Raw genomic sequence first — 13156 nt, forward strand, 5'->3', positions numbered from 1 at the left:
GGGTGGGTATTTTCCGTATTGTGATGCACAAGACATCACAGGCTGGATGGACCAGTAGGTCTTTTCCTGTCCGTCAATTTTCATATGTAATAAAACACACACATCTCTCCTGGCTCTTGAAGGAAGTGGCTTGACAAACATTGCTTCACAAAGGCTGTGCCACTTTGGTTTGTGTTTACTGCAGAAGACCTTGTCTGGTGTTCCGTTCATGTCAGCTATTTTCCGACCGAATGCCGGGTTTATCTGGACACCGGCCTTAGCGAATCCCAGCAGGTTTAGGTCCAGGTTGCACAACGCCTGTGCATTGGGAGCCAGCGCCACTCACACACTCTCAACACACTATAAAAGGAGCTTTGCAGTACCTTCAGACCTTTTCATCCCCTCTAATTTTCCTATCTCCACGCCTGACTAGTACCGGGGAATGTTTCCATCTTCCCCCTGGCAATTGAGAACAAGCCAGAAGCTGCAGTAGGCAGTGCTCCTCTGAGGCACATTGATGCAGCAGAGAGTGGAGGGAGCTTTACTTAAAAGTGCTGGTCAAGGGTCCACACCTAAAACGTTAATCTGTCTTCTTTTTTCAGGTGGACCTGCTGTGTCCTTCTGGAATTTTCCGCTTTTACCTCCAATCTTTCTCTGACTCGGTTTATAGCACTCTCGCCTCTGAGTCAGATGGTCAAGGGTTCAAGTCCCACTCCGGAGACTTGAACACATAATCCAGGCTAACACTCCAGTGCAGTACTGAGGGAGCGCTGCATTGTCTTTCGGATGAGATGTTAAACCGAGGCCCCGTCTGCTCTCTCAGGTGGACATAAGAGATCCCACGGCACTATTCAAAGAACATAAGAAATAGGAGCAGGAGTAGAGCTCTCCCCGGTGTCCCGGCTGACATTTATCCCTCAACCAACATCACTAAAAAGAGATCATCTGGTCATTATCTCATTGCTGTTTGTGGGAGCTTGCCGTGTTTCCTCGTTCGTTCCTTCATGTTTCCATTCTCCAGTTCATTGTCGAACCAGCACCAGTCGATCATGTTTTGTCTGCTAAGAACTTGATATCAAACACCATGGGATAGATTTTCGACCGTCACTGGTCCAATATGAACTCTTAAGTGCTTGCACTTATTTCATCAGTGTGCTTTTTAACAGTTTAAGCCACTTAAAATAAATAGTTTTAACACGGGCATTAAAAAGCACATGGAGCGACTTAGTCCGAGTGCATTAAGTGTTTGTATGGGAACTGCCCCAGTCAGAAATATAGCCCATAGCTGATATAATAAGGTGCTTTAGGTTCAGATTCAGCTCCGCGCAGGATCTCAGCATCAATATTACCAATCTATCTTTCTCCCTTTGATATAAGCAGCCAGTGGACAGCCTGATTACAAGATGATTGCTTTTGAAAGAAGTCGTGTATTCGAGTGTCTCTGAACTTCACTGTGTCACAGGTGCTTGTCCGAAATTCTAATGAAGTCTTAATGAGAGGCAGCATTAGGCCGTTAGATTACCAGGAGCATGAAGGAGATGAACTGCCAAATAAAGTTAAGTGAGAGATTGCAGCCTGCTGGAGCTGCGGCCCATAGGTAAGATCTGAACTGGCTACAGCTGTTCGGCAGCCACAGTCTGAATGGGCTATTCCATTCCCTAGCCACCGACTCCATCCATCTCCCTGGCAACTGTCTGAGGCTGAGCCAGACTGTTCACAACCTTGGTGTCATATTTGACCCCAAGATGAGCTTCGACCACATATCGGCACCATCACTATTTCCACCTCCGTAACATCGTCCAACTCCGTCCTTGCCTCAGCTCATCTGTTGCTGAAACCCTCATCCATGCCTTTGTTACCTCTAGACTTGACTATTCCATCGCACTCCTGGCCGGCCTCCCATGTTCTACCCTCTGTAAACTTGAGGTCATCCAAAACTCTGCTGCCCATGTCCTAATTCACACCAAGTCCCGTTCGCCCATCACCCCTGTGCTCCCTGACCTACATTAGCTCCCAGTTAAGCAACGCCTCGATTTTAAAATTCTCCTCCTTGTCTTCAAATCCCTCCATGGCCTCGTCCCTCCCTATCTCTGTTGCACTCCCTCTATGGCAAGTATATCCTTCCTTAGGTATGATGTGGAGATGCCGGTGTTGGACTGGGGTGGACAAATGTAGGAAGTCACAGAAGCATACCGACAACTGGACAACCAGGAACACTACAGACAGTTACCCGCAGATCCGACCAAAGAACACAACCGGCAACTCAACAGACTGATCAAGACCTTCGATCCAGACCTTCAAAGCATCCTACGCACTCTCATCCCACGTACTCCCCGCGTGGGAGACTTCTACTGCCTCCCAAAGATACACAAAGCCATCACACCCGGACGTCCTATCATATCAGGCAACGGAACCCTGTGTGAGAACCTCTCTGGATACATCGAGGGCATCCTGAAACCCATCGTACAGGGAACCCCCAGCTTCTGTCGCGACACTACAGACTTCTTACAGAAACTCAGCACCCACGGACCAGTTGAACCAGGAACACTCCTCGCCACGATGGACGCCTCGGCACTCTACACCAGTATGCCCCACGATGACGACATCGCTGCGACAGGCTCAGTACTCAACACCAACAACAGCCAATCTCCAGACGCCATCCTACAACTCATCCGCTTCATCCTTGACCACAATGTCTTCACCTTCGACAACCAGTTCTTTACCCAAACACACGGAACAGCCATGGGGACCAAATTCGCACCCCAATACGCCAACATCTTCATGCACAAGTTCGAGCAAGACTTCTTCGCTGCACAGGACCTCCAACCAACGCTATACACCAGATACATCGACGACATTTTCTTCCAATGGACCCACGGCGAAGAATCACTGAAAAGACTACACGATGACATCAACAAGTTCCATCCCACCATCAAACTCACCATGGACTACTCCTCAGAATCGGTTTCATTCTTGGACACACGAATCTCCATCAAAGACGGACACCTCAGCACTTAACTCTACCGCAAGCCCACGGACAACCTCACGATGCTCCACTTCTCCAGCTTCCACCCTAACCACGTTAAAGAAGCCATCCCCTATGGACAAGCCCTGCGAATACACAGGATCTGCTCAGATGAGGAGGAACGCGATGGACACCTACAGACGCTGAAAGACGCCCTCGTAAGAACAGGATATGATGCTCAACTCGTCGATCGACAGTTCCGACGGGCCACAGCGAAAAATCGCATAGACCTCCTCGGAAGACAAACACGGGACACAACCAACAGAGTACCCTTCATCGTCCAGTACTTCCCCGGAGCGGAGAAACTACGCCATGTTCTCCGCAGCCTTCAACATGTCATCGACGACGACAAACACCTCGCTAAGGCCATCCCCACGCCTCCACTATTCATCTTCAAACAGCCGCCTAACCTCAAACAGATCATCGCTCGCAGCAAATTACCCAGTTTTCAGGAGAACAGCGACCACGCCACCACACAACCCTGCCACGGCAACCTCTGCAAGACATGCCAGATCATCAACACAGATACCATCATCACACGTGAGGCCACCACCCACCAGGTACATGGTACATACTCATGTGACTCGGCCAACGTTGTCTGCCTCATACGTTGCAGGGAAGGATGCCCCGGAGCATGGTACATCGGCGAGACCATGCAGACACTGCGACAACGGATGAACAGACACTGCACAACAATCACCAGGCAGGTGTGTTCCCTCCCAGTCGGGGAACACTTCAGCAGTCAAGGACATTCAGCCTCCGATCTTCGGGTAAGCATTCTCCAAGGCAGCCTTCGAGACACACGACAACGCAAAATCATTGAGCAGAAACTGATAGCCAAGTTCCGCACTCATGAGGACGGCCTCAACTGGGATCTTGGGTTCATGTCACGCTACATGTAACCCCACCTGACGTAGAGTCATCCAGACTCGAGTCGTCGTTGGCTTGTTCTCTCCGCACAGATGCGGCCGGACCAGCTGTGATTTCCAGCAAAGTTTTTTGTTTTTTTTCTGTTTATCATACAGACCCCAGCATCTGCAACATTTGACCCCTTGTGACCCCACCTCATTGTTCTTTGATGTAATGTTTTCCTGACTGACCTGTTTGGACACCATTCACACCTTTGATTGCTGTGATTATCTCTCTGCTGAGGTGTGATAAAGGGCAGTTAGAAAGATTACCTGTAATCATCTGGCAGTTTTCTCTGACTATATATGCTGTGCCTGTATGCTTCTCTCCACTTCACCTGACGAAGGAGCAGCGCTCCGAAAGCTTGTGATTTCAAATAAAGCTGTTGGACTATAACCTGGTGTTGTGTGACTTCCTACATTCTTCCTTAGGTAAGGAGACCAAAACTGTACACAATACTCCAGGTGTGGTCTCACCAGGGCCCTATATAGCTGCAGTAAGACGTCTTTACTCTTATACTCAAATCCTCTTGTAATAAAGGCCAACATGCCATTTGTTTTCCTAATTGCTTGCTGTACCTGCATGTTAACTTTCAGTGATTCATGTACAAGGACACCCAGGTTCCTCTGAACACCAACATTTCCCAATCTCTCACCATTTAAAAATAACCTGCTTTTCTATTTTTCCTACCAAAGTGGATAACTTCTCATTTCTCCACATGATATTCCATTTGCCATGTTCTTGCCCACTCACTTAGCCTGTCTATATCCCCTTGAAGCCTCTTTGCATCCTCCTCACAACTTACATTCCCATCTAGCTTTGTATCATCAGCAAACCTGGATATATTACATTTGGTCCCCTCATCCAAATCACTGATACAGATTGTGAATAGCTGAGGCCCAAGCACTGATCCTTGCGGTACCTCACTAGTTACAGCCTGCCCGAAAATGACCCGTTTATTCCTACTCTCTGTTTTCGGTCTGTTAACCAATCCTCAATCCATGCTAGTATATTACCCCCCATGAGCCCTAATTTTGTTTAATAACCTCTTATGTGGCACCTTATCAAATGCCTTCTGAAAATCCAAATACACCACATCCACTGGTTCCCCCTTATCTGTTCTGCTAGTCACAACCTCAAAAACAGATTAATCAAATATGATTTCCCTTTCAGAACTCCATGTTGACTCTGCCCAATCCTATTATTATTTTCTAAGTGCCCTGTTACCACGTCCTTAATAATAGATTCTAGCATTTTCCCTACTAGTGATGTCAGGCTAACTGGCCTACAGCTCCCCATTTTCTCTCTCCCTCCTTTCTTAAATAGTGGGGTTACATTTATTACCTTTCAATCCACGGGAAACGTTCTAGAATCTATGGAATTTTGGAAGATGACAACTAATGCATCCATTTTCTCTATAGCCACCTCTTTCAAAACCCTAGGATATAGGCCATTAGATCCAGGGGATTTATCAGCTTTCAGTCCCATTAATTTCTCCAGTACTATTTTTTAACTAATATTAATTTTCTTTCAGTTCCTCATTCTCACTGGACCCTTGGTTCTCCACTATTTCTGGGAGGTTTTTTGCATCTTCTTCCATGAAGACAGACACAAAGGGGGGTGATTTTGCCAGCCCTGGGGAGGCGGGACTGTCGGGAAAATGGCAGAATCTGGGGGCGGGTACCCATCCTGCCTCAACCCGCCTCCGTACCATCTTCCCAGGAGGCGGGTACCCGATCCGCGCTGGGAGCTGCCTCCTCGAGGCGGGAAGGGGATTAGTGCCAATTAACTGCCTGTTAACAGGCAGTTTTTTGGATAATCCCTATTTTTCCACCTAAAGAGTGGGCTTCCCGATGACTCCGAACCTTGTCAGGGTCAGCGAGGCGAGCCGTGGATCTGTGGGGGTCGGAGGGGCCAAGATGTCCAGTGTGCAGGTGAGTGATGGGTGCATGTGTGCAGAGGTAAGTGTGTGAGGTGAGTCTTAAGTGTTTTAAAAGCTTTACTTGCCTTTGCTTCTTCCTCCAGGCTTCAACCCTTCAGGTCTCAGGAGTCCCTCATCTCACCGGCAGAGAAAGCAGAATGGGCACTAGATTCTCAAATGCATCAACCTTCTGCTTTCTGCTCAGCAGAGATCTCTAAGTAAGCCTGTGTCCCAGGTTTCAACTTAGAAGACAGATTGTCAGTGTTTGACAGCTTCACAGAGTTCTCAAATTATAACAATTCATCTATCAAAAGCTCTTGACAAATGAAACGTCACTCGCTGATGTCACCAGTAACCGGCTTTCCCTTAATTGGCCTGTTAAGCCCGCTGTAACAAGGTCAATCAAGGGAAAATAGCATGGGTTGGCCGGACGTCGATGGAGGCGGGACTAAAACCTGACAAGCAGCAGTCCCGCCTCCATCACGTGCCCATTGGCAAAATCACCCACAAAGTATTTGTTTAATTTCTCTGTCATTTCCTTATTCCCCATTATAATTTCTCCTGTCTCAGCCTGTAAGGGACCCACGTTTACTTTCGCTAATCTTTTCCTTTTTACATACCTATAGAAGCTTTTACAGTCTGTTTTAATGTCTCTCACTAGTTTACTCTCATATTCTATTTTCCCTTTCTTTATCAATTTCTTTGTCCTCCTTTGCTGAATTCCAAAATCCTCCCAATCCTTAGGCTTACTATTCTTTTTGGGAACATTATAAGCCTCTTCCTTTAATCTAATACTATCTTTAATTTCTCTTGTTAGCCACGGTCGGACCATTTTTCCCGTGGTGTTTTTATTCCTTAAGGGAATGTATATTTGTTGCGAATTATGAATTATTTCTTTAAATGTTTGCCATTGCTTTTCTACTGTCATATCTTTTCTCCCTCCTGTACTAATCTAGTTTCTCCTTAAAAGGCTCTATGCTGTTCGCCTCAACTACTCCCTGTGGTAGCAAATCCACATTCTCACCACTCTCTGGGTAAAGAAATTTCTCCTGAATTCCTTTTTGGACTTATTAGTAACTATCTTCTATTTATGTCCTCTAGTTTTGGACGCCTCACAAGTGTAAACATCTTCTCTACATCTACCCTGTCAAATCCCTTTGTAATTTTAAAGACCTTTTTTTAGCTCACCCTTCTCTTTTCTAAAGAATAGAGCCTCAGTTTGTTCAGTCTTTCCTGATAATTATAACCTGTCAGTTTTGCTATCATCCTTGTAAATCTTTTTTGCACCTTGTCCAGTGCCTCTAAGCAATCATTGATTGGATTCCCATCCTTAACCAACTGTTTTGATTTCTTTTTTGGGTTCAATAAAGACTCATTTCTGAAAGAGAATGTTGTTTAATCTAAAGTCTTGTTCAAGACTTTCTACAGCTTTTTACAGAACACACTATGCTGTGATGCAGCTAGAATGAAACTGAAAGTAAAACTCCTCTGGACTGCTTGTCTCTCACATGACCTCTGCTGGTCAGGCACAAGTAATCAAAAACACAGACAAATATGCTGTAAGGCATAAGTAATCAAACACAGACAAATATCATCACTATTTGCTGATATCATTACATCTCCCTTTCTTAAAACAGAAGTATTTTACTTTTAACTAACAACATTTAATGAACTTACATTATCATTATCATGATCAAGGTTTTTTACCCTTGCTTTGTGTGTTCACATGAAATATGTCAATACACTAGAACTTGAAGAAAGAATAAGATAACATTACTTCCTTCTTTAACAATAGTCCTTAAATTTGCTCAATGAGTCTCTCAGGAGGCTTCACGTGTCTTGAGGATTTTCTGATTGATTGTCCTTGAATCTGAGTTGTTGCCTCAGATGATTGGTTCTCAGCTGTGTGATCAGGTTGTTCACCAGTATCAGTCTCTTGACCTGCTGTGGCTGGTCCCACGAGAAGATCTCGACGATTTCTTCTCAGAACAGCACCCTCATCTGTCTGAATGGTGTATGATCTTGGTTGAACTTCACTCAGGACAGTTCCCTTCTGAGTCCATGTGTTTGTTTTGTCTTTCAACCTTACTTGGTCACCAGTGTGGAGTTCAGGTAGGTTTTGTGTTCCTCTGTCATAGTAGTACTTTTGCTTTTCTTTCTGTTGCTCTTTGAACTTCCTCACTTTCTCCCCCTCTTTTGTTTTCAGGAGGTTCTCCGGGATGGGTAGGTTTGACCTTAGCCGACGTCCCATCAGGAGTTGGGCTGGTGACATACCACACTCGAGCGGCGTTGTGCGGTATACAAGCATGCTTTGGTAGAAGTCAGTTCCACTGTCTTTTGCCTTGTACATCAGTCTTTTCACTGTCTGGACCGATTTTTCCACTAGTCCATTGGACTGTGGATAGTGAGGACTTGACGTTGTGTGGACAAAGTCCCACTCTTTGGCAAAGTGTCGGAAATTTGCATTGTTAAACTGGGGTCCGTTGTCTGTGAAGACCTCGCTTGCCACGCCATGTCTGGAGAATATGGCTTTCATACTTCTTATCACAGCTTCTGCAGTGGTGGTGTACAGTCTACAAACCTCTGGATACAGGGAGTAATAGTCTGTGACGACAAGATAGTCCTTCCCTTGACATACGAATAGGTCAGCGCCTACCTTCTGGTAAGGTCTGTCTGGTGCTGGGTGTGGCTTTAGTGGTTCTACCGGATTGCTTGCTCGATATTTCAGGCATATTGTGCAGTTTGACACCTCATTTGTCACATCTTGGTTGATTCGTGGCCAGTACATCACCTCTCGTGCTCTTTTCTTACACTTTTCGATTCCCAGATGTCCTCCATGGATCTTTTTTAGCATCTCTCTTCTCAGACTCTTTGGGATAACTATTTTACTTCCTTTGTAGATGATGTCTTCGACCACTGATAGTTCCTCCCTGCAGTTCCAGTACTCTGCTATATCAGGTGAGCAGTCTTGCTTCATGTTGGGCCATCTATCCAAGATGCTTTTTCTCAGTCGTCTCATTGTTTCATCTTTGTTTGTCTCAGTCTTTATGAGCTCCATTTTTGCATCTGCTATGGGCAGTGCACTTGTGATCATGTCCACGTAGGCGTTCACTTTTTCATCCATTGTGGTGTTTGCGGGCTCACTTGGGTCAACAGCTCTGGACAACGTGTCTGCTGTATACATCAGCTTACCCGGTGTGTACGCAACATTCAGTTCATCATAGACTGTCTCTCTTTCACTTTCCACAACGAGGACTCTCTTTACCAGGTTCAGTCTCTCACAGGCTTTTAAACCTAACATGGCTTGCACATCCTTTGGCACCACGATTAATGCTAGCGTGCGCTCTCTGTCCTTGTGTGTTACTTTGACAATGCATTTTCCTTTCACTGGTATATCAGTACCTGAGTATCCGGTCACTTTCACTTGTATTCCATGTAACTTTGGTCTGGGTCTAATTCTCTTAAAATCGGTCTCTGATATCACATTAACTTGTGCTCCAGTATCCAATTTAAATGGAATGTGTATGTCGTTCACTTTTAGTGTCAACATCCAGTCTCTTTCTTCTCTTTTGTTTTCAGACACAACATCTACATAGAATTCCTCTATGTCGCTTGCATCTACTGCATGGACCTTGCTTTGTTGCACTTGGTTCTTGCAGCAACGGGCATAATGGTTGTTCTTGTTGCAACTATAGCAAGTTTTACCATATGCTGGACACTTTCTTGGTGGATGCTGTGTACCGCATCGACTACATGACTTCCGATTGTCCCTTTCATTTTCGTTTGCTGGCCATGTCTCTTTTTTCACATTGGCGCTCTCTTTGTTAAACGGTTTGTATCCGTTCTTTCTCACTGCATCCACGTTGCAGCTACTGTCACTGAACAGCTCCTTTGCCTGCAACTTCACAGTCTCTGTAACCCTACACAGTGCTATGGCTTTTCCCAGGTCTAGATCTTGCTCTCTTAGCAGTCTTTCCCTTAGACCATTATCTGGAATACCACACACCAGTCTGTCTTTTATCAGCGAGTCTGTGAGTCCCCCAAATTCACACGATTTGCTCCGGTTTCTCAGTTCAGTCACATACTGATCAATAGTCTCGCCGATTTTCTGTGCACATGTGAAAAATTTGTGCCTCTCAAAGGTCACGTTGCGTTTAGGTATACAGTAGGCCTCAAACTGTTCCATTATTTTATCTAGCTTCATTTTGTCTCCATCAACGGCAAATATGAAATTATTATATACCTCCAGCACTGCATCACCCACTACATGTAAAAACACGGACGATTTCTGTTTATTACTTTTATCGTCAGCTCCGATTGCTGATAAATACAACCCTACACGTTGTTTGAATCTCCTCCAATTTTCAGCCACATTACCGGTCAATTGAAGCGTCGCTGGTGGGAGTAAACCTTCCATTTTTTCACTTCGTTAGCTATTCTCTAATGGTAAGCAACGATGTTCTCTTCTGGCTTGCTAATATGTGGAGAGCTGATTTCGCTTACTTGCCACAACTGCTTTCACTGTCCCATCAAGTTGCTAACTTCAGATTTTTTCTCTTTCAGCCACTTCTGACATCATGTTTTGATTTCTTTTTTGGGTTCAATAAAGACTCATTTCTGAAAGAGAATGTTGTTTAATCTAAAGTCTTGTTCAAGACTTTCTACAGCTTTTTACAGAACACACTATGCTGTGATGCAGCTAGAATGAAACTGAAAGTAAAACTCCTCTGGACTGCTTGTCTCTCACATGACCTCTGCTGGTCAGGCACAAGTAATCAAAAACACAGACAAATATGCTGTAAGGCATAAGTAATCAAACACAGACAAATATCATCACTATTTGCTGATATCATTACACCAACCTCACTCAGTACTCTTATTACAGATCCGTACATAAACATATAAGGTTCTGAGGGGTATTGACAAGGTAGATGCTGAGAGGTTGTTTCCCCTGGCAGGAAAGTCTAGAACTAGGGGGCATAATCTCAGGATAAGGGGCCGGCCATTTAAAACTGAGATGAGGAGGAATTTCTTCACTCAGAGGGTTGTGAATCTTTGGAATTCTCTGCCCCAAAGTGCTGTGGATGCTGAGTCATTGGGCTGGATTTTACCAGCCCTGAGGAGGCAGGTTTGGAGGCAGGACTGCTGGGAAAGTCAAAAAGAATGGGAGCAGGTCCCAAACCCGCTCCCAACCCACCTCCAACCAATCTTCCTGGGAGTCGAGTCCACGATTTGCACAGGGACCTGACTCCTAGCGGTGGGAAGAGGATAATAGCCATTTAACTGCCTGTTAACAGGTAGTTAACAGGCAGTTAAGAGGCTTTTTCTAATTTTTAGACTTCTGCTGCGAGCTTCCCGATGTCGGGGAACCCCGCCAGGGTAAGTGAGGCATGCTGTGGATCTGTTGTAATGTTTGTGTATAGATGACAGCTGCAGAAGTGGTGTGAAGGATGCAATGGGACACTGGTGAGTATCAGAGGTAAGGAAATGTTGGGAAAGTCATTTTTAATGTATTTAGATTTTTCTGTAGGTGACAAGATTTGAAGTGTTTGTGTGGCCTCACCTCAATGGGAGAAGTGACAGATCGCTTCTGTACCCTCACCTGCAGCTGTCATCTGTTTCATCCTAAGGACAGAGTCAATGGAGAGCCTGGGTGAAAGGGCTCACCTTTGTACAATGATTGTCAGTGTTTGACAGCACCTCAATGCTGTCAAACACTGTCAAATCATCTGTCAAAAATTCATGGTTCATGCGCTGTTAAGAAAACCGGCAGATGAAGCGTCATCAACTGACGTCATCTGACACCGGCTTTCCCTTAATTGGCCAGCAAGCCCGCAGGGCAGGCTTAACAAGGCCAATCAGGGGAAAATAGCGTCTGTGCGTCGGACGTCGCTGGGGGCGGGACTAGAACCCGGAAGGCAGCAGTCCCACCCCCAGCACGTCTCGGAGAGTAAACTCCAGCCCATTGAGTATATACAAGGCTGAGATAGATAGATTTTTGGACTCCTGAGGAATTAAGGAATATGGGGATAGTGCAGGAAAGTGGAGTTGAGGTTGAAGATCAGCCATTATCTTATTAAATGGCAGAGCAGGCTCGAGGGGCCGTATGGCCTACTCCTGCTCCTAATTTTTATGTTCTTATCCGGCCCCCTCCCCCCCTCCCCGCACCCCACCATTCTTACTTGTTCTCGCTCAGTGCCAGTGGGAGTTGTGTGACACATTCTGGAAAAGTGCATTAAACAACTAGGCACAAAAAAGCTACCAGATTCGTGACTCGTATCCTTTCAGTGACAGCCCTTACTTAACAACACGCTCCGCTCTGTGCACGACACGAGTCCGGATTCCGCAAGCTCTAGTAATCAGGCTGGCAAGTCAGTGCCTGACAACACCGGAGGGCCTGACAGACGGGAATTAGAGGCACACTTCATGACTCATCAGCATCTGCAGGTGCTCAGCCTGTCCTGGTTCTATGGGATTTGCCTGCAATGTAAATGGGGCAGAATCCACAGAGCCTCCAGCAGAAGTTACCACAGGACCATTTAAAGTGGAAGTGGTTCTGTAATCTAAACACAACGAGAGAGAGAGGGAATGATTGCATAGAACTCCTTTTAGTATATACTGCAATACAGAGGGCTCGGTTTTGCCATTGGGGCGGGCTGGGGGCGTGTCAGCCGCTTTTCGTGTTAGCCACCCGACTCCAATTTGATGTGGGAAAAATATGCGATTTTCCCCTAATTGGGCAATTGATTTCCAGCGCATGGGAACCCCGGGCCCACTTAGTCTTTCCATCCTGAAAGTCGCCTCCGATGGCGTCATCAGTGCTGCTGGATTTAAGGCCTACAAGCAGCCTTGCTTCTTCTGCAGACTGCAAACCTTATGCCCTTTGCTGTGATAGATTCCTCCAGCCAATATGTCCAGCAGTAGGCCAAAGTCTGCACCAAGGTTCGATGACGCTGTCCTGCAAGCTCTGGTGGAGGGAGCAAGAGGAAATAAGGAGGTGCTCTTCCCTTCCTCAGAGATGAAAAAGCCTCCCCAGCAGATGAAAGCTGTGTGGATCAAGTGACCCAGGAGGTCAACTCTTTGTCTATGTGCCACAGAACCTGGCTGCAGTGAAGGAAGAGGTTTCATGACCTTCTGCGCACTGGAAAAGTGAGTATGACTTTCCCATCACCCTCAATCTGATCCCCATTGCCTCTCCTAACCAGCACTCTGCTTTACCAACCTCTTCCTCCACATCCCACTTGACACTGACATCCCTGCACCCTTACCCATTCCCTCTCTCTCTATGGTCACATTCACCTAACTATTCGACTATGCAGCCC

The sequence above is a fragment of the Somniosus microcephalus genome, chromosome 25, assembly GCF_052327205.1.
Source record: "Somniosus microcephalus isolate GS21.2 chromosome 25, FLI_Smic_1.0, whole genome shotgun sequence".
Classification (NCBI taxonomy): Eukaryota; Metazoa; Chordata; class Chondrichthyes; order Squaliformes; family Somniosidae; genus Somniosus; species Somniosus microcephalus.